We start from the raw sequence: 19,511 nt of genomic DNA, 5'->3' as shown, positions 1-19,511 counted from the left end.
ATGACTAGTGGCAGCAAGTGTCTCTTTGAAATAGAGAAGATACAAAGGTTGTTCAATAAAAAATGTGTTTTTGATATCATTTTTAAGGGATAAAACACTTTTGTGAACAGCTTCTTTAGAGGGGTCACTTGCCTCTAAACTTGGCACCTCCTCTTCCCCTTCTTTATTCTTAAGGGAAAGGTCTTTTTTTTCTTTCTTTGGCTTTCAACTTTTTTTTTTCTTCCTCTCTTTTGATTTTCATCTTGAGTTGGTCCTCACACACTTGAAAAGGTGATAGAGGACACAACACAATCTTTTTACCTAAGTGATGGAAACTTATTTTGTTCGTTAGGCCATCATGAATAGTTTTTTTATCAAATTGCCAAGGTCTCCCAAGTAGAATATGACTAGCATCCAATGGCACTATGTCACATAAAATTTCATCTTGGTATTTGCCAATGGAGATAGGTATATTCACTTGTTGATTAACTACAATACCTCCCTTCTCATTGATCCATTGTAATTTGTAAGGTTTTGGGTGAGATATAGTAGTTAAGGCTAGCTTATCCACTAATCTAGTGCTACAACAATTGCAACTAGATCCACTATCCACAATAAGAGAACAAGTGTTTTCTAAAACCTTGCATCTTGTGTGAAACAAGTTCTCTCTTTGGGATTGATTTGGGGTACTAGATTGGTTTCCAAGAAGCCTTCTAACCATTAACAAGTTTCCTTCACAAGGGTGAATTTCTTCCTCGGACTCTTAAGTTTTCTTCTTCATCACTTGAAGAAGAAGAAGTAGCTTCATCAAGGCTACTATAGTGGTCTTGGCCCTTTAAAATCATGGTTTTCTTTGTTGGGCATTGAGAGGCAATGTGCCCTCGACCAAGGCACTTAAAGCACTTGATGTCACTTGTCTTAGTGTCTTTGGAAGATGTCCTTTGAGAGGTTTCTTTGTCTTTTTCTTTAGGAAAAGGATTGGAAGAAGGGCCCTCCTTCTTGAACTCTTGGAATAAGATGGAGTGAAGTCTTTTCTAAAAGTTTTTCTTTTGAGTTGGTGCTCCACTCTAGAACAAAGTTGAACAAGCTCATTCAAATCTCTATATGGTAAGAGCTCAACTTTGTCCCTTATTTCAAGGTTAAGACCACTTTGGAATCTTGACATGGTGGTCCTTTCTTCTTCCCTTATCCCAGCCCTCATCATGAGTAACTCCATAGATTGCCTATATTCTTCCACACTAGATGACCCTTGTTTCAATCTTTGTAGCTTATCCATAAGCTCACGGTCATAGTATGGAGGAATATGCCTCCTTCTCAAGGCACTACGGAGCTCATTCCAATATTGGATTGGAGGCTCATGGTTTATTCTCCTTTCTTTTTCTAAGGAGGTCCACCAATACATGGCATGCCCTTGGAAGCTAAGGGTTGCCAAAGGAACCTTTCTCTCTTCACTCACTCCATGGCAAGAAAATAGTTGTTCTACTTTCATTTCCCAATCCAAATAAGTTTTAACATTGTCTTTGCCATGAAATGGGGGAAGAGTGATGTTGGGTTCCCTATTGGAAGACTCCCTATGTCTATGATGCCTTGGGGGTCTTTGATAGTAATCATCATTGTGATGACTACTAAAGAAGATATCACTTGGAGGTTGGGTATGATGCCCTTCCTCCTCATGAACACTTGAATACATATGCCCCTTTCCTCTTGAGGGTTGAGGAGTGACTCTTGGTTTTGAACCATTAGCCTCTCCTCCCACAACTAGCCTAGCAAGCAATCTTTTTATTTCCTCATTGTTTCTTTCAAACTCTTTTTCCTTTTGCCTTAATTCCTCTTCTCTTTTCATATTTTCTTCTTCTTTTTTTCTTAGGTACTCCTTGAGTTGCCTAAGCTCATCCCTAACACTAGAACTAGTACTACGAGAATTATGACCATGGACACTAGAATGATCACTCATCTTTGATCAAGGAAAAAGGTTTTCACAAATGTTTGTTAAAAGGTTTTGAAAAAGATTTTCACAAAGAGTGAGTGATGAAAGGTTTTCACAAAAGGTTTTCAAAGTGCAAGATAGGTAGGAAAAGGCCTAAGTGTACAAAGTGAACTTTCAAAGGGAGGTGGACTACAAAGAATCACTTAATAACCAAGCCTTATCAAGTAGAAATTACTAAGCCTTTTCCACTTTTCTCACAAAACAATTTGGCACAATAAAAAGGTGTGTGTGTGCACGTTACCCCTAGTAGGCAAAAGCAAGCCTTCTAACGAAATTGGAGACAAAGATAAAAATCCTAAACAATTATACTACCAAAAGCTTTAAAACATGCAAAAGGAAAGCACTTAAAGCATAGTCTAGTCGAAGTCCTAGGTGAAGGTTTTCAAATCACCTTCAACTACACGAAGCTAAACCAAAATGAAGAGGTTTAAGAATGGCCAATTACAAACCAAAATAAAGAAAGAAGGCCCAAATACAAGCGGCCCAAAAGAAATCAAGCAAAAATATGAAAAGACAAAATTTTAGGTCTTCAACTCCTCCACTTGGGTTCCTTCACAAAGAGCAAACTTGTTAGTCCTCTCCAAGTGTTTAATCACTCTTTTTGTGTGGTTGAAATCCCTCCAAAGGCTAGGTTTGGATTCGGTTCACTCCTCCACTCAAATCCACCAAAAGTTTGCTAGTTTGCTAGATAGGTTCTTCACCTACATTCAAAATGAAACCAACCCAAAGAGCAAGAGTCCAAGAAATAAAAACTGAAAAAGCACAATTAGGAAAGGCTAAACTCAGAGAGAATTGATTGAGACAAAACAAAAGAGGACAAAGAAATTACAAACTAAAATTAAGACACAATTAAAAAGGAAGCACACAAAAGAGTAATCCTAGAATGGCACTAGAATGGGTTAGTGTTTAGTCCACTTGCTTAAGTCCTTTAAGTGTTTCGGTCCAGCCACTCTTAAGGTCTCAAAATAGGTTCAATAAGGTCAATAAGGTCTTAAGTCCAACTCCCAAATGCATAGGTAAAAGTCCAAGTCCACAAGTCTAGCAACAAGTCCTTTTTTGGTCAAATTTTTTTTGTTCTTTCTTTTCTTCCTTTTCTTTCACGTCAATTTTTTTTATATTCCTTGGGTCCAATTTTTTTTTAAATGTTCAGCCCATTTGTTGCTTAGGTTTTGCACTTATGAGTGGAAAAATTAGGTCAAATTTAGGAGAAAGAGAAAGGAGACAAGTGGCAAGTTCTTAGAGGGTTTTAGAGAATCTTTTTAGTGGAATTGGTCTTGTACTATTTAAGACAAGTTGTTTTGTACTAAATTTCCAGCACACCTCTTAGATTTTTTTAGGGTTACTAAGCATCAAATAAAGACCATAGCAAGTGGAATGCAAGGGAAAAGTGAGCAGCAAGTTAGATGCATGTGCAAGGAAGCATTTCACACATGGAAACTCAAAAAATACAAAGAACATGCTAGGACTAAGTAGCATGCATGAATGACCCCTAGAAAGCTTCTATATGTCACGCCCACTATCATATATTTTTGATTCATGCATTCATGGAAAGTGTTTGGCATACATACATGGAATTTTTTTTGACAAAATATAGGAAACAAAACTTTGACAAAACTTAAAAGATTCAAAAATCAAAAAACATATTCATATGAGACTCAAACCTAAAAATGAAAAAAAGCATGGCAACACCTAATAATGGAAACCTAAAATGGAGGAAGGCTCACAAGGAACAAGGTGTGAACCCAAAACTATTCGGCCACACAAGAGAAGACAAGGAGAAGAAAATGATCGAATAGAAAAAAAGACAACCAAGAAGACAAGAAAGACAAGATATTACCCTTGATGAACCTTGGCTCTAAATACCACTTGATGGAGTCCCTCCTTCCATGGTTGATGATAGTGTGATGAAGGGAGACACCTTGCCCATGATCTAGGCTCACCAAAGGGTAGACAAAAGGGAGGTTTATGGTGACAAGGGAAGCTAGGCGTGAAATGGTTGTAGGGTGGCGGAAGTGTATGGTGAATGGTGTATGAATGCTCAAGGTTGGCTCACTCCAAGTGTGGATGGAGGCCACTCTAGGGTTTCACTCTCCAAGGGTGGAGAATGAAGGAAGCTAGCCGAAACTAACCTAGTGACTAAGGATAGGATTTGAGGCACAAAAAGGCTCACTCAAATTCATATATTCCAAAGTATTTACAAGTGGTGGGGTGTTGGGTATTTATAGGAGGGGAGGCATCTAGGGTTTCATTTGGGACATGCATGGCCGAAATTCATAAGGCAAATGCACTCCAAATGAAATGCCAAATAACCCTAGATGCAACTTGGTGACCAAGGATGGAATTTATGGGTCTAGATTGGCTACAACTAGGTGCATGATAAGACCATGCAACCTTGCCCTCCACTTGGGCCTAAGCCTTTCTATCACCAAAAATAGATCCAAAGCTCACCAAAAAATAGGTGTCACCCCTTTAATGCACACCCTAGCCCAAAATTAAAACCTAATCATCTAAAGCACCCCGAAATACAAGGGTAAAATGGGAAATACAAGGAAAATAAATCCTATGACTAAAATACCCAAAATACAAGGATAAAATTGGCAAATAAAATAAACCCTATACTAATGAGGCTTAGGAGAGTACTAATACTCTATGATCATGAGGAAAACGTCCCTTGGTGTGTGAACACCCTCCTCCTCTTCAACTCTCCTAGCCATGGACCTAGTGATGGGGCCCACATGTGTCTTCAAGGATGGTCCTCCATCAGATCGTGCCCAACTTAACACTACAAAAAAATACCATACAGTGATATATATCATATGGTGACATAATTTGTTACTAAAAACCTACTTTTACTTATATAAAAGATACAATATATGTTGATATTGTGAGACTCGCTCCCGCTCCTCTCCCCCTCCCTCTTAACATTCCTTTTCTTCTCACTTTCTCCTTCCCACTCTCTTTGCCTTAGTTCATATTCTCAAACTCATTGGTGTTGTAAGTGCTGAATAGAGGTGCCGGGAGCTAGCTGAGGGCACATACTTCTTCTTCCCCTTTCCTTTCTCTCCTTCTTCTCCTCTTTTCCAGAAGCTCAGATTCTTCTTCTCCGAGGTAAAGGGAGCTAGATTTCATGTAGATTGTTTGGTAATGAGCTTAGAAACTCAAATGTTGCTTGATTTTTGGAGAATGATGGTCGAATTTGAAGAGTTGTACATTTTCGGGGTTTCGGGAAAATTGGGAAAAATGGGGATTTTTATGTGGTTGATGGTTGCATGTTGAAAAAGAGTTGATCTTTGAGTTGTATGCTAAAAATGTGGTTCATTTGATGGATTGCATGTGTTTGAGTTGGCTGATTTTGCAGGTTTTGGGTGAAATTTTTGAAGTTATGAGGGTTGCTGTTTGAAATTGCACCGGGCCTAGTTCTTGGCATCGGGCATGTATCCATCAGAGAACTCCATTGTTCAAGCACGCCGGGCGCAAGGTTGGTTACGCTGTGCGAGCTTAAGAATGGAAGTCCCTGGATGGCTCACACCGAGCGTGGGAGAACCGCGCTAGGCGTGATATCAGATAGGGACTCAAGGAGTTGAGTTACTGGTATGGCGCTGGGCGTGATTAGATCTCGCCAGGCGTTGAGACTCCATGGGGGTCTCTGCCTAGCGTGGCGCTGTTGAGATTTCCGTTGAAATTACTTTTGTTATCACTTTAAATCACTTTTATTCTATCAACGGTCTCAAACACGACAAGTATACCGGCCGTTTAAGTAGTAAAATTATCGTATCCACAGGGATTAATAGGTAAAATAAGCATTTATTGACTATTCGTGACTAAAGAATAATTCTAATTTTGTAGTTTGTCATGTAAATGTGAATTGAAGAGCATGACTACTGGAATGTTAAACTATAAAAATATTTGGTTGTGAGTGGAAAAGGGTAGAAATGATATTATGATTTTGTGAGATTGTGGGGTCAGATATCACCGAACGTTACACTCATGAATCCTTAATCTCTTGTTAGATACATTGCTTAGTCAACCAATAAGTTTACTCAAACCTAATCCCTTAGAGTAAGAGCCTAGGTGCAGATAATGAATATTAATCCCTTGAGTATTCAATACCTACACCCGCATTACGGTTACTGTTTAAGACTACTAATGGGTCAAGCTCCATTCCTAGATACATTTCCCACTAGGCATTTGTTTCAGAGCTAGTTTCAAAGGTTATTTTCCAACACCCAATGGAACCTATATCATGCAAAGGAGGATCAATCCAAAGTAAGCATTAAGAATAGAAACATACACAACAATGAATGAAACAACATATATATATATATATATATATATATATATATATATATCATTGAAAACGTAAGGATTACAATAGAGTACGTTGGTTACATCTAACCCCACAAAATGATGGGTAGAACCACTCAAAACAATGAGGGTAAAACAAAAATAGAGATGGAAGAGAGAATGAAGAACCGAAGGAAAAACCCACACACGAACGGTCCCAAGCTCTGGGAATCCCTTCCTCTGCTCCTAAAACGCGTCCAATGTGTGAATGAGGAGAAAACCCTCGAAAGTTTCTTTAAATACGAGCTTGGGGAGTCAGATTAGGGTTACACGCCTGATGCATAAGTCTTTGCGCCCGGCGCAGGGCCTTGTAGGAAGGTCAAGTACTCTCTGCCTCAGGACATGCCCGGCGTAATTCCTTTTACGCTCGCGCAATGTCTTCCAGAGAGTTTGAGATACTCTCTGTCTCGATCATGCCCGGCGCAGCTATGACTTGTAGAGGTGAGACACTCTATTTTGCTCAAGCCCGGCGCGGGTAGTCTTGCGCCCGGCGCAGTCACTCTTCTATGCTCCTTAGCTCCTTAGATTTCCAATCCAAAGGATCTTCAACTTTCAAGTCTTCACTCAATACCTGCACAAAAAATGAGGTGTATCAAGGTATTGTTAGATGAAATTGGGTTAGCTATATCTGCATACAAAATGAATCAAAAAGAGAACAATTATCTTGTAATGGTGCAAAGAATGAGTGGAATTGTTCAATAAGTCTTGTACAAAAAGAAGTATAATTGAGACTTAATAGGCGCCGGGCGCAGAATGAGCACCTCGGGCGTGAGACCTTGATGAAATCTCTGCCTTACTTGCGCCGAGCGCGAGTTTGGTACGCCGGGCTTGTGAGACTCCTGGGAGTATCTACCTTCTATTGCGCCCGACACAATTAGAATTGCGCCGTGCACGTAAGAGCTTTAGAGCTCTCGGGTTGGGTCCAGGCCGGGCGCAGATTCTATTGCACCTGGCGCGGAGGTGTCTTTCTCTATACAACTATGAAAATGCTGAATGTTGTTTATGCTGATTAATGATGTTAAAGATGAGTTGTGTTGTATCATGTTTATGCTGATTAATATTGTTAAGCCGAGTCGTGTTGTATGTTGTCTAAGCTGTTAATACGGTTATATTGAGTTGTGCTGAATGTTGAATATGCTATTTTAAATAGTTGAGCTGTGTTGTTGAATATGAGTTGTTTAAGCTGTAATTATGAGTTATTGATCACTAGGACTAGATGAGATATTTCGAAGTCGCTCATCCCATTGTGTGGATTGAGGAAGTTGTGGTACTCTCAAAGCCTAATTTGTTGAAAACCCTCCTTGGGAAGCTATCCCTTGGAGTGGTCATTATGTTGTTCTCCCTATTACTTAGTTGGTCCCGTGTGTGGGCAAGGTCGAGGCACACGTGTACAAAACGACCATGGTATAGGGGCCAGGTCGAGGTATACCGATTACAAGCGGCCAATCGAATAAAGTACGAAGTCGGGAACTTAGTTCCTAACTAAGTATCGGAAGGTTGTGGTATTTGAAAGATAGTCGGTAGGCTAATTCCATATGTGGCTTAGTTAAGCTAGCTAATGTCGTGGTAGGCCTAAAACCCAGTTGTTCTATCCTGACATAGTACCATACTTCCTTGCTTAAGTGGCAAAGTCTGAGAAATCGTGAAGTTGTGAATTGATATCCAAATTGTTGTTTACCTAGCAAACCAAAAAGGTTCTTTGCTGTCGGTTCGATAAGACCTAGCCACTTAAACTGCTCACCCATGTTGTAGGAGATCTTCGAGTTGAAATGTGTGACGACGCATAAGCTGTTTGATGTTGATTTTGTTGAATGATATAAGCTGTATGTGTGCAGTGTGTTGTGAAGCTGAGATGTAGATGTATGTTGTTATGTGTTGTATGTTAAAGTAGTTGAATTTGATGAGGTGTTGTTACGTTGAAGATCTTTATAATTTATTTATATGCTGATTATTTTCAGTACTAGCTTACCCTTGCTTGTTTTCATGTGGGTTGGACTGCAATGATCATACTATATGGGAGCAGAGCAAGGATAGGCTGGAGTGTAGTAGCAAGACTACAGTTGACAGTTGGAGCTGATTTTGTTGTTTATGGGCTACTTGGTGTAGCTATTTTGGTAGTTTTGTATATTGACTGGTTGAGCCCCAGGCTAGACTTATGTATATATATTCTCTTTTATATGACTACTCTATTCTGTGTGGTGATGTTTGTTGTGTGACGGCTAGGCGGGTCGTTACAGATATATTGTTAAAAAGTGTAGATATAAATTATAGTGACACATAATATATGTTATTAAATCTCATTCAAAATTAATACTAAATTGTGTATAGTTATATATCAAATAGATTTATACCTCTACATGTTTTATACCTATAATGACATTTTTTATATCTTACTATATGCAATATTTCTTGTAGTATAAATAAGGTTGCTTTCTATGAGTGAAAGATAATGTAGTCTCTAGAAATACAATAATAAAAAGTACGTGAAATACAATAAAGTTGCTTGGGGGACTTATATACTATATGATAGTATAGTTTCTCAACCATAGGTTGAGTTCCCTTCCCAATCATGTATTGATCCTTTTATCATTATTGAAGTTGATGTTATTGGACAATTTTGTATAATAGTGATAAAATTTATTTTTTTTATAAAAATCTTATTTAAGTTAAAAACATAATTTGTTGTTAGTTTGATTAAAAAGAATCCACTCAATGAATTTCACTAAAATCACCTTGTTTCAATTTCCTATTTCCTACTTAGTTTTTTTCGTTACACGTTAATTTCCTTTAAAAAAAACACATATATAACAAGTGTCAAAAGATAATAATAATAATAAGTTAATATTAGAACAGAATTTAAGTATAATTCTTTATTTACGGCATATTATTGAGATGCAACTTCTATTTTGTTATAGATAAATTTTGAGAGAATGTTTCTAAGAAAATCTTAAATTATTGAATTTTGAGATTGGGTTTGCTTATTTTGAGATGAAGAGAGCTTTTAATCAAAAGCTTCATGTGAGTCTTAATGACTATTTTCTTAAAATACTCCTTTATCAAATGTGTTCCTGCTAATGTTCATACTTTTCTCAAAATGCTTTGAATTTGAACTATCTTGCTTTGTCTCTTGTCTAATTGTTAAAAATATCGGTACTTTCATAAATTAGTTGTGTTTGGAGGCATTGAAATGAAAGTTTGAGCACAAGATGTTTGATGTGGTTTAATTTGATAATTGACATAATGGTTAGACCTTGGATTCCTTGTTGTGAAAAAAAAGAGAAGATTTATTAGGGAAATATTACAATGTAGAAAAAGTAGCCAAACAATCAGTTTGATATCTATCTATCTAAGAAGGATAATGACATTCACATAACATTTTCTTTATTGCTAGCTCATTTATAAACAATTATGTTTTAGTTCTTAGTTTCATTTTTTTTTCATAATTCATTGGTAATGTTGTAAATATTAAAAATTTATCTTATTTTTAAGAAATTTCTTCAAAGACATTTTACTATATATATAATTTAATAGTGACTTAAGCTTTGTTGGAGTCAAAAAAAAGTTTGCACCTATAATTGGATTGGATTGCTAATTTTAAGTATTACTTTATGAACTCTATGTCACTTGGTTAAATATTGGAAACAACTTTATATTTGGATTAATCAAGGCAACATATATTTATCATCTTATGTGCATTGGATCATTCTTCTTATTTTTTCTTCTTTCTCTCCTTTGTAATTTGAGTTATCATCTATTTGGAATTGCTAACTCTTTTTTGTAATGTGCATTAATCTAGTTGCATTATTCTCCTAAATGTTATATTGCACGTGAGCATATGTTTGTGATACCTATAAATCATTATCGGTATAATGAATATGGTGGTATTTTTGGTGTAGACTCTCACAATTATATGGATAGAAAAGGAGCTTAATAATCAATAAATAAGTGAAGCCATTTAAGTCCACGTGAGAAATATAAAAAGTAGACCTCAAATGACCACTCTTTGTACTTTTTATTCCTATAAAATCAAAGGATAATCATTGACATGAGAGGGCTAGATTGGAGAATTCTGAATTTTACTCTTTTCAATTTTGATGCAGGATTCGATAATGTTTATTATACATCAGAGATATTAAAGGTTTTCTTTTTGTGTTTGCAGATATAAACCCTACATTAAGTATAGGCTATGACATGAGAAAATGTTTGATTTGTGTGAAAGAGACGTAGAGAAATCAATGACAGATAATACAAAAGCTGATAAGGGTTGTTGTGTGACAATGTAAATGTTATTGGATCAATGTAACAATTCCTAAGTGGTGAGAAAAGACTTTTAGTTGTTCTTCCTCGTAATATTTGTATTTTCTTTCCTTTATAGTACGATGAAAATTTTAAGGATATGAATTATAAATCTAATTATTCATTCAAACATTTAAAGAAGTGTGCTATTTGCTGATAAAAAAAATTATGTTCTCTTTATTCCTTGTTAATTTTTAGAGTGTACTGTACTTTTATTTTTTTGTATGAGTATGAAAAATAGAATAAAAGATAAACAAGGAAAAAATTATTGCCTTATATGGGAGATCTTTTAAACATCTTATAAATAAATATTGAACAAAGTTGAAGGGAAAGACTCATCAATTAATCTGCGCAATGCATATAATAAAAAAAAGGACTACATTTTTTTAAAAAATTATTTGTATATTTAGTAGCCATTAAAATTGTTACTAGTATTATTTCTAAAAGGACTTAATTTTTTCTGACCATAAAAAGGGTTTTTACATGCATTCGTTAATATGGCCCCTAAAACTTTTACCTACTCGAATACATCCACTATAATTTAATTGTTGGTAAACATTTTAGTGACTATTTACATTGTCATTAATTAAATATGACTTTTGATGTATGTGTTAAAATCTCTATTCTCATATATAATTAATAGAATATATAATGAAGAGGGGATCAAATAATTTCAAGAGTAATTTTTGTTTAAATCACTTTATTTAATAATTTATTGTGTATGTTAAATTTTAATAATTTAATTATTAAATTTAAAATTTTTAATATATAGATTAAATTTATAAATTTTTTAAAAATTTAAAAATCGGATGATACTTTATTGTATAGATTTAAATTATTATATAAAATACTTTTATTATTATCCATCAATTTGAATTAACAAAAAAAAGTAAAATAATTTTTAAAATTTATAAACTCTAAAAATAAGTAAAAGTACATTCTTGAAATCATTAATTTGATCCCTCCTCATATATATAATTTGAACATGAATATCAATCTCATAAACTAGCTAATCACTCAAACTTAAACTCGTATCATAATATATAGGTGATGGTTGGTTCAATTGATAAAATTATCTTTTGATAGTGCAATAAATTGAAAATTAATTTTGTCTCTACCGATTAAGATATGTTTAATAAAACATATATTCAATTATCATTATGTAACCCTCATCAAAATATATCTAGAAAAACACATTTTTTTTCTTGGCACCAACACATATATTCTCAAGGAGCAAATATTATAACGAAACTTTCTCACATTCTTTGATCATGAAATTAAGTCTTACCTAAGAATAAAATTGTGATGACATCACCAACAAAGTGGGGTAGAAGTCTTTTCGTTGTTCTAGCCATATTTAAATTATTTTAGTTAATTGCTTGCTACGGACTTAGAATAGGACTTATACGTAGGTTTTTGGCCACAGTAAATAAATAAAATTAAAAATAAATATTTTTAAAAACTATTTATCACAATAAATTATTTTAGACACGTTCACAGCCACGCAAAGAAAACATCATTGGGCCTCAACATCGAATGAAACAAAAACGTTTGGACTTTTGGAGGTATAGACGTTTTTTGTAAATTTCAAAAAATAGACAAAAAATGTTTGAGAGTATAAACATTTTTGTGCATTTTAAAAAAAGTTAATTATCTATACACTGTATACTAACAATTAATCAAATTTTTTAAATTATTTTATTTTATTTTTATTTTATTAAATAAACAACTGACAGAGCACTGTTAAAAGATATGATTAGTTGTCGGTGTAAAATTTTTTTATCCTAATTGTATAAGAATGATTAACTCTTTTAAAAATGTACCATAAACATCTCTGGGTTGCGCTTCTTTTGTGCATTACAAAACTGCACAGATTGGGACGTTTTTTGTGCATCCCACGCCAAACACATATTTCTTGCTTCCTTCACTTTTTTCACTTTCCTCGCGGAATTTTTCATCATCTCTTGCTCTGTCTCTTAGTTGTATTTTTTTTTTTTTGAGTTAATTACCTATGTAGTAACGGTGTAAAGTTTTTACATTGATAACTAATTATATCTTTTAATTGTGTCATGTCACTATAAACACATTTACTTTAACAGTGACATAGTACAATTAAAAGATATAATTGGCTGTTAGTATAAAAAAAATTTTACACTGGCAATATATAGGTGATTAACTCTTTTTTTCTTTCTTCTATCAAAGTTTTTCTCATTTTCATCTCTTTCATCACCAATTTGTATATTTTTAAGCCTATTTGAAAATTTTATTTTATTTTGTGTTCTGGTTATTAAGTTTAGAATTTTAAAATTATATATAGAAATTTTTGTTGAGGTATTTAGAGTTTTTATGTATTTTACTTCTTTCTCAAAGAATATGAATCTTAATACTTTTTTGTTCTGACTTCTAGATTTTACCGGTATAATATTTTGGTTAAGTGAAATTATTTTAAGTTTTATATAGATTTACTATTTGTATGTTTTTCTAAACAAATGATCTTTTATATGTATAGTTTACATGATATTTTGTATGATTATAAGCAATATTTTTATAACAAAACTCTAAGCTTTGATTTAATTAAAATTCAATGATTAAACCAATATATATTAATAAAATAGTAATAACTATTATTATTAATACAAAATTAATATTAAATAAATATAATATTATAATTTTATAACACTAAAAATTAAATTAAAATGTTATTTATAAATTCTTAACATTTAATGCATACTTAAAATCCTAAACTATATATAATATAATATTTTAAGCTTAAGTTTTAATAAATATAAAATATCTATTAATAATAATAAATTAACATAAATGATTAAATTATATTTATGAAACAAGTATTAAAAATAAGTTATTTTAATTTATAATTTTTTATTAAAAATATTTTGAGTTAAAATTTAAAAACTAAAAAACAAATTTTACTAGATTGGTTCAAATTAATTTCAACCAATTTTTCACTGATTTAATCAGTTTTGGACTGGTTTTTCCAGTTTTCTACCAGTTTGATGCAAAACCGTCCTTTGGACAAACCGAATTAGTTCAGGATCAGTCTGACCAATTAGTTTAGACTAGTTTTCAAAACTATGATTATAAGTATTAGTATATTAATTTGCAGGAATGTCACACAAAAGAATTGAATAGTTACTAGATAATGACAATGAAGAAGATCTTTGTGGCACCAATGAGCATTGTGAGAGAACTTTATACTTTATATTGATGTGTAACACACTTGAAAACAAAGAAGAAAAAGAATTTGTAAAATCTTCATTGTCTCCCCCAACTCAAAGCTTGGGATGACAATGATGAACATCAAACACTGTTTAATGAACCATAACCATTTAACAAACAACTGTCATTCCTTCAAGATTGTAGCTTTAACTCTAATTCTACCCTTTTGATTCCTCGACCAACAGGTGTAGTCCAAATTACAATGAAAAATCGACACTTTGAACAATCTTTGTCAACAACCTAAAATTTTTTTGCAGATATTTATCAAGCAAAAAAATTTCTTTCATTCATTATGTTTCAAAGAAAATTTCATTTATGATAAGTAACTAATTAATTAAATTTAAAATTTTACGATTTATTTTATAACAAATGTTATTGTAGTAAAACTCAAGTACAAAACCTCGTTATCTCATGACGGCTTATTTTCTTAAATTTAATCATAACACAAAATTTGATGGGTTGCTTGTTGCTCGTTTTCTTTTTCTCTTTTTTCTTTGTTTTATTTACTTTTCCTAACTTTAGCTTAGGCCACCCTTTTGATTTACTTTTCCTAACTTTTACTTAGGTCACCCTTTTGAGTTTTTAATAATGAACTTCACATTCTTTTTTAACTTTTTCCTTTGCTCAAAAGACTTGCCTCTATCAAATGTGGTAGTTGGATTGGACAAATACTCATGAAATGGTAAATTTGTCTTGATAAGAAATCTTCAAAAAATTTTATTGCAAAACCTTCTAATTAAGAATCATCCAATAGACTCAAACTTTTTACGAGGACAAACTCTTTATTTTTGAAAGGAATAATGAGAAAACAACAAGATAGAATGAGATAGAGATAATGAAGAATACAACACAACTTGTTATATATGCAAGTTAAATAAATGAATACTTCAAATGGTTAACAATGATTTTAAACCCTAAACTTTCATAAAGCTTATCTTCTTGGTTAGGAATTAACTTTAAATAAGAACATTGTTTTCATGTTATTTATCATTTTTCTTGTTCCTCTTTCTTGTTTTTTCTCTTTACTCATTGCATGAATTTTTATTTGACATCTTTTCTGAAAGAAAATAATCAATTCAAATAATTTTTCTTTTTTCTCTTTTTGTTTATTTTGTCTCATTGTGATATGAATGAATAATTAATTGGACCTTTATTTCACAGTGAAATGCATGTATATATGCATGAAATTTGGAGTTTAAAAAAATGAAGGAAAAAAAAAAGGAAATTTAAGATGAAGGATTTGAAATGAAGAAATTTTTTTGTTTGTTTTATTAGAGAGAAAACAAATGCATTTGATTTGAGAGAATGAAGTGAGAAAGATAGAATGCAATCATAAAAAGATTGATATATAAGAAGAGATGAAGAGATATGCCTTAAAAGAATTATTATATGAATGAATATACCTACATAACATATATATACACACCATGGAGTGGAGGGGGGCAAGTTTACATTCATTCTAGGGGTGGGCAAAAAAAACTAAACTGAACTGAACTGGTGGTGAACTGTACTATAAAAAGTTGAATTGTTTGTAAAAAAACTGAACTGAACTGAACTGAACTGTTGTAAAAAAATAAAAATTAAATGTGTTTAATATATTATGTCTTAATGGATTAGCTAGATACTCTAATAACCAAAACTTTAGAAAAAAGTGATCTGAAAAAAGATTGTATCAATTTTGTCGAACTTAACGGATCAATTGAGCTATGTTGAACAACTTATTTTTAGGCCTAAAATTCACTGAGTTTGTTTGACAATTTTATATTTTTTCCTTTGAAAAATTTAAATAAAATGGAAAATAAAGTAAAGTTGGCAAATGTGTCCTATTTTGATAGATCAATGAGTCAAAATTGTTCAATTCAAAATAACATAACAGTTTAGTGTAGTTTAAATTGTAGTTCAGTTCAAGTTTTTATAATATAGTTCAGTTCAGTTCAATGACACAAAAGTATAGTTCAGTTCAGTTCATCTGAACTATTGTTTAGTTTAGTTCAGTTCATATGAACTACTTTTAAGTTCAGTATAGTTTTTATAAGTTAAGTTCAGTTCATTTCGTCCACCCCTAATTCATTCATTAATTACGTTTCCAAGAAAATTTATTTTAATTTTAAAACTCACGTTTTATTTATAAGTTACAGTGGACTACTTTAATAGTGCAACTAAAACAACGTTGTATTGCTTGTTTCAACCGTTATAACTCGTTGAAAACTAAGGTAAAGTTACAGAAAATGTATTCTTTAATAAAAGCTTCATATTTTAAATTTTTAAACTAGAATACACAAAAGTTATGATTTAAATAAAGATACATAACAAAATAAAATCTTAAAAAAAAGATTAATTAAATGTAACTTTTTTATCTTTAAAATTTTAGGACACAAACTGTTAGAGTTTACTAATTCTAAAACTTTTAAAATAAATTACTTTATAAATTTTAAAATCAAATCAAATTTATAATCTAAAAAATACATCTAATTAACTTAAATAAATGAAATTGACGGGACGAATAGGGATATTGATTAGATAATTAAGTCATCTTTTTGATATCTTGAAATTTTGAGTACAAGTTGTTATAATTTGGTGTACTCAAATTTCTCCATCAATTATTATCAATAATTATTAAATAAAAATTTATTAATATAAAAAAAATAAGAAACATGATAAAATAAAATCTTTCACAACAACTAAAACTAATATTTGAAGTTTAATTAAAATCATAATAAATATTTTTAGAAAAATAATTAATTAGATACGACATTTATTTTATTCATAAGATTTAAAGAAAAAAGTTGTGTCCATTTGATATCTTATATCTCTTCTCTAAAATAAATAAAATTGATAAACTAAAATTAAAATATTCTAATAGATTGGTTTGATTGTTTTAACTAGGGTCTATGGTATATAGTTTAAGACGTATGAATCGTGATAATGCAGAAATCATAAAGATTTCATAAAGACAATCATTAATTAAAAAACTTTCTTACGGAGACAACTTTTGTTTTAAAACAAATCTCACTTCAAAAGACAATTTTCTTAAAGAAGAGTTTTGTTTGAAACTTTAAGTTCAGCAACTTAGATTCCACTATATGGTATACTTTTCAAATGTTTAAAACATTTTAACAACTTGCTTTCATTTGAAGTCAACCACAATCACTATTTTCATAAAGTGATTATTAAATCAATTACAAATTGATAACAGATCATATTAATTTATAATAGTAAGAAAGATATTTCTGAAATGATTCTTAATTAAATTAGACAAATTATTATTCAATATAGTAAAAAAGAAAATAATTTGGTAGTTTATTCCTTAACTAAAAATTATATTTTCTTTGTTAATGAAAATTTTTATAATAAAATTTTTCATTATATTCAGAATATTATTTTACCGGAAAGAATATGATTTTCTCTGTGTCAAAAAAATCCCTTTTATTGTTTCTTTTATGGAAACATTAAATTACAGTCCACTTTATTTATCATGATTTTATGTAGGTAGAACCTATTGATAAAAAAAATAAAAAAAAATAAAAAAGCAAATCTGAACCAATTTGATAAAAAAATTTATAATAATAATCTTAAAGATATTATATATACCATCTCAACTCCTATCATTATGATAATCTTAATAGTTTGTATCGTCCTCATTCCTCTATTTGTTAATATTAACTGTGCATGTTTTTCTTTTCAAGTAAACCCTCAATTATTACGCAGTACTTAAAATGAAAGTTTAATTCTTTTGCTTTTGCTTTTGTTAATCGTAAAATAAATATGAAGAAAAAACTAGTGATGGGACATTACCGAAGTTAAAATATAATATTATATATAATTTAAATAAAACATTCATTGAGGCCTTATTTGTGCAACATTTATTTGAAGTTGATAATGCATTTAGCAACTACAATGACAAAAATGACGTGGTCTCTTGTTGCCAAATTTTTTGCAAAAACCTCCTTTTTTACAGGGACGTTGTAGGCAAAGGGTATTACAATGATCGTCATCGGTTGTATTCGGAACGCACCTTTTTATATGGTTGTCAGTGCAGCAATACACCGCCAAGTTTGGCGCAAGTGATGTCGGGATATTTGCCAATGTAACTTCATCCATTTCACCACTCTCACCCATCACTTTCTTGTATCCTGATTCTATCTCAATCATAACCATATAATAATTAATTACTCATTCTAACATCTATCATGTGAAACAAAATGCTTATTGCCTAATATGTCCATAATCATAATCTTCCTTCTCACACACACATACAGTATAAACATACATACACTATAAACATGCATCTCAATCTCGTGAACTTTAGTAGTGATTGATCGAATCACTCAAAATTATATCATAATAGGTGACACGATCAATTGATCGATAAAGTCAATTTTTATAGTGTAATAATTTCAAGATTAATTTTTTCTCTACCAAATAAGACATGATTAATGGAATATATATATATATATATATATATATATATATATATATATATATATATATATATATATATTCCATTATCATTATATATGTAACCCTGATCATCAATATATATCAATAAAACCACACACGTATATGTATGAGCAAATTTTCGAACAAAAATGTTAAAAGCCTTGGAATTCGAATTCCGAAACATCTTCTAAATGTTAAATTTTTTAAAATGTTAAACATGTAAGTCGACCAATAAAAATGTTTTTAAGTGTTTAAACAAATTTTGGGAGGTTGGTTTCAAAATGTATAGCATTACTCATTTTAGAACGAAACTTTCTCACTTTCTTTAACAATGAAATTCAGTTTTACCTAAGAATAAAATTGCGACAACAATGGCAACAAGGTGGGATAGAAGTCTTCTCGATATTCTTGCCATATTTAAATAACTTTATAGTTAATTCTTCTGCTACGGATTGAAACTAGTGTGCCAAACATATATATATTCACCATGGAGTGAAGGGGGGCAGGTTTGCCTTCATTTATTAATTACGTTCAGAAGAAAATTTCTGTTAATTTTAAAAATAATTTATTTTATAAGTTACAGTGGACTAGTTTAATAGATGTTACCAAATGAACGTTTGTGCTGCTTGCTCCAAACGTTAATTATAACTCATTAAAAACTAAAACAAAGATACAAGAAAATCTGTATTGTTTAATAAAAAAAAATAAGATTCATGGTGCTTTTGTTAATTTTTTGCTTAAATAGTTCCAACTTTTTGACATATTATTTACCTTGAAGCTATTTTTTATGCATTTTCTTGGACTAATTTAAAATAGTTTTTTGTGGATATGTTTGAATGCTTTTGCTATCCTACCTGCAGGTAACAGATTTGACACTGGCAAAGGAGAATCAAACTATCTCTGAGGAGTATTAAACAATAAACACAATGCAGACCCTAGGATAGAGTTGACACTTCAGTTCTAACTAGTGAACTACTGGTTTTATTCATCTTGTAGGGTAGCATTATCATTCTATGTCATTTTATTCATGTGTATCGAGTTAAATTTTCCTATTGTACCAACTATAGAAAATATTTTGTAAAACTTCACAACTGATTTCTAACTACGAAAAATAAAAACAAAATTATAAAAATCTAAAACTATGTATCTATATTTTTTATTTATCGATCTCAAAAGTACAATCTAAAACTAAAACCAAGTGGTACAACAATGCAGCGTGATTTCCTTG

This window comes from Cajanus cajan, chromosome 2, assembly GCF_000230855.2.
Source record: "Cajanus cajan strain Asha chromosome 2, NIPB_CcT2T_4, whole genome shotgun sequence".
Classification (NCBI taxonomy): Eukaryota; Viridiplantae; Streptophyta; class Magnoliopsida; order Fabales; family Fabaceae; genus Cajanus; species Cajanus cajan.
Note: the sequence above shows the minus strand (reverse complement) of the source record.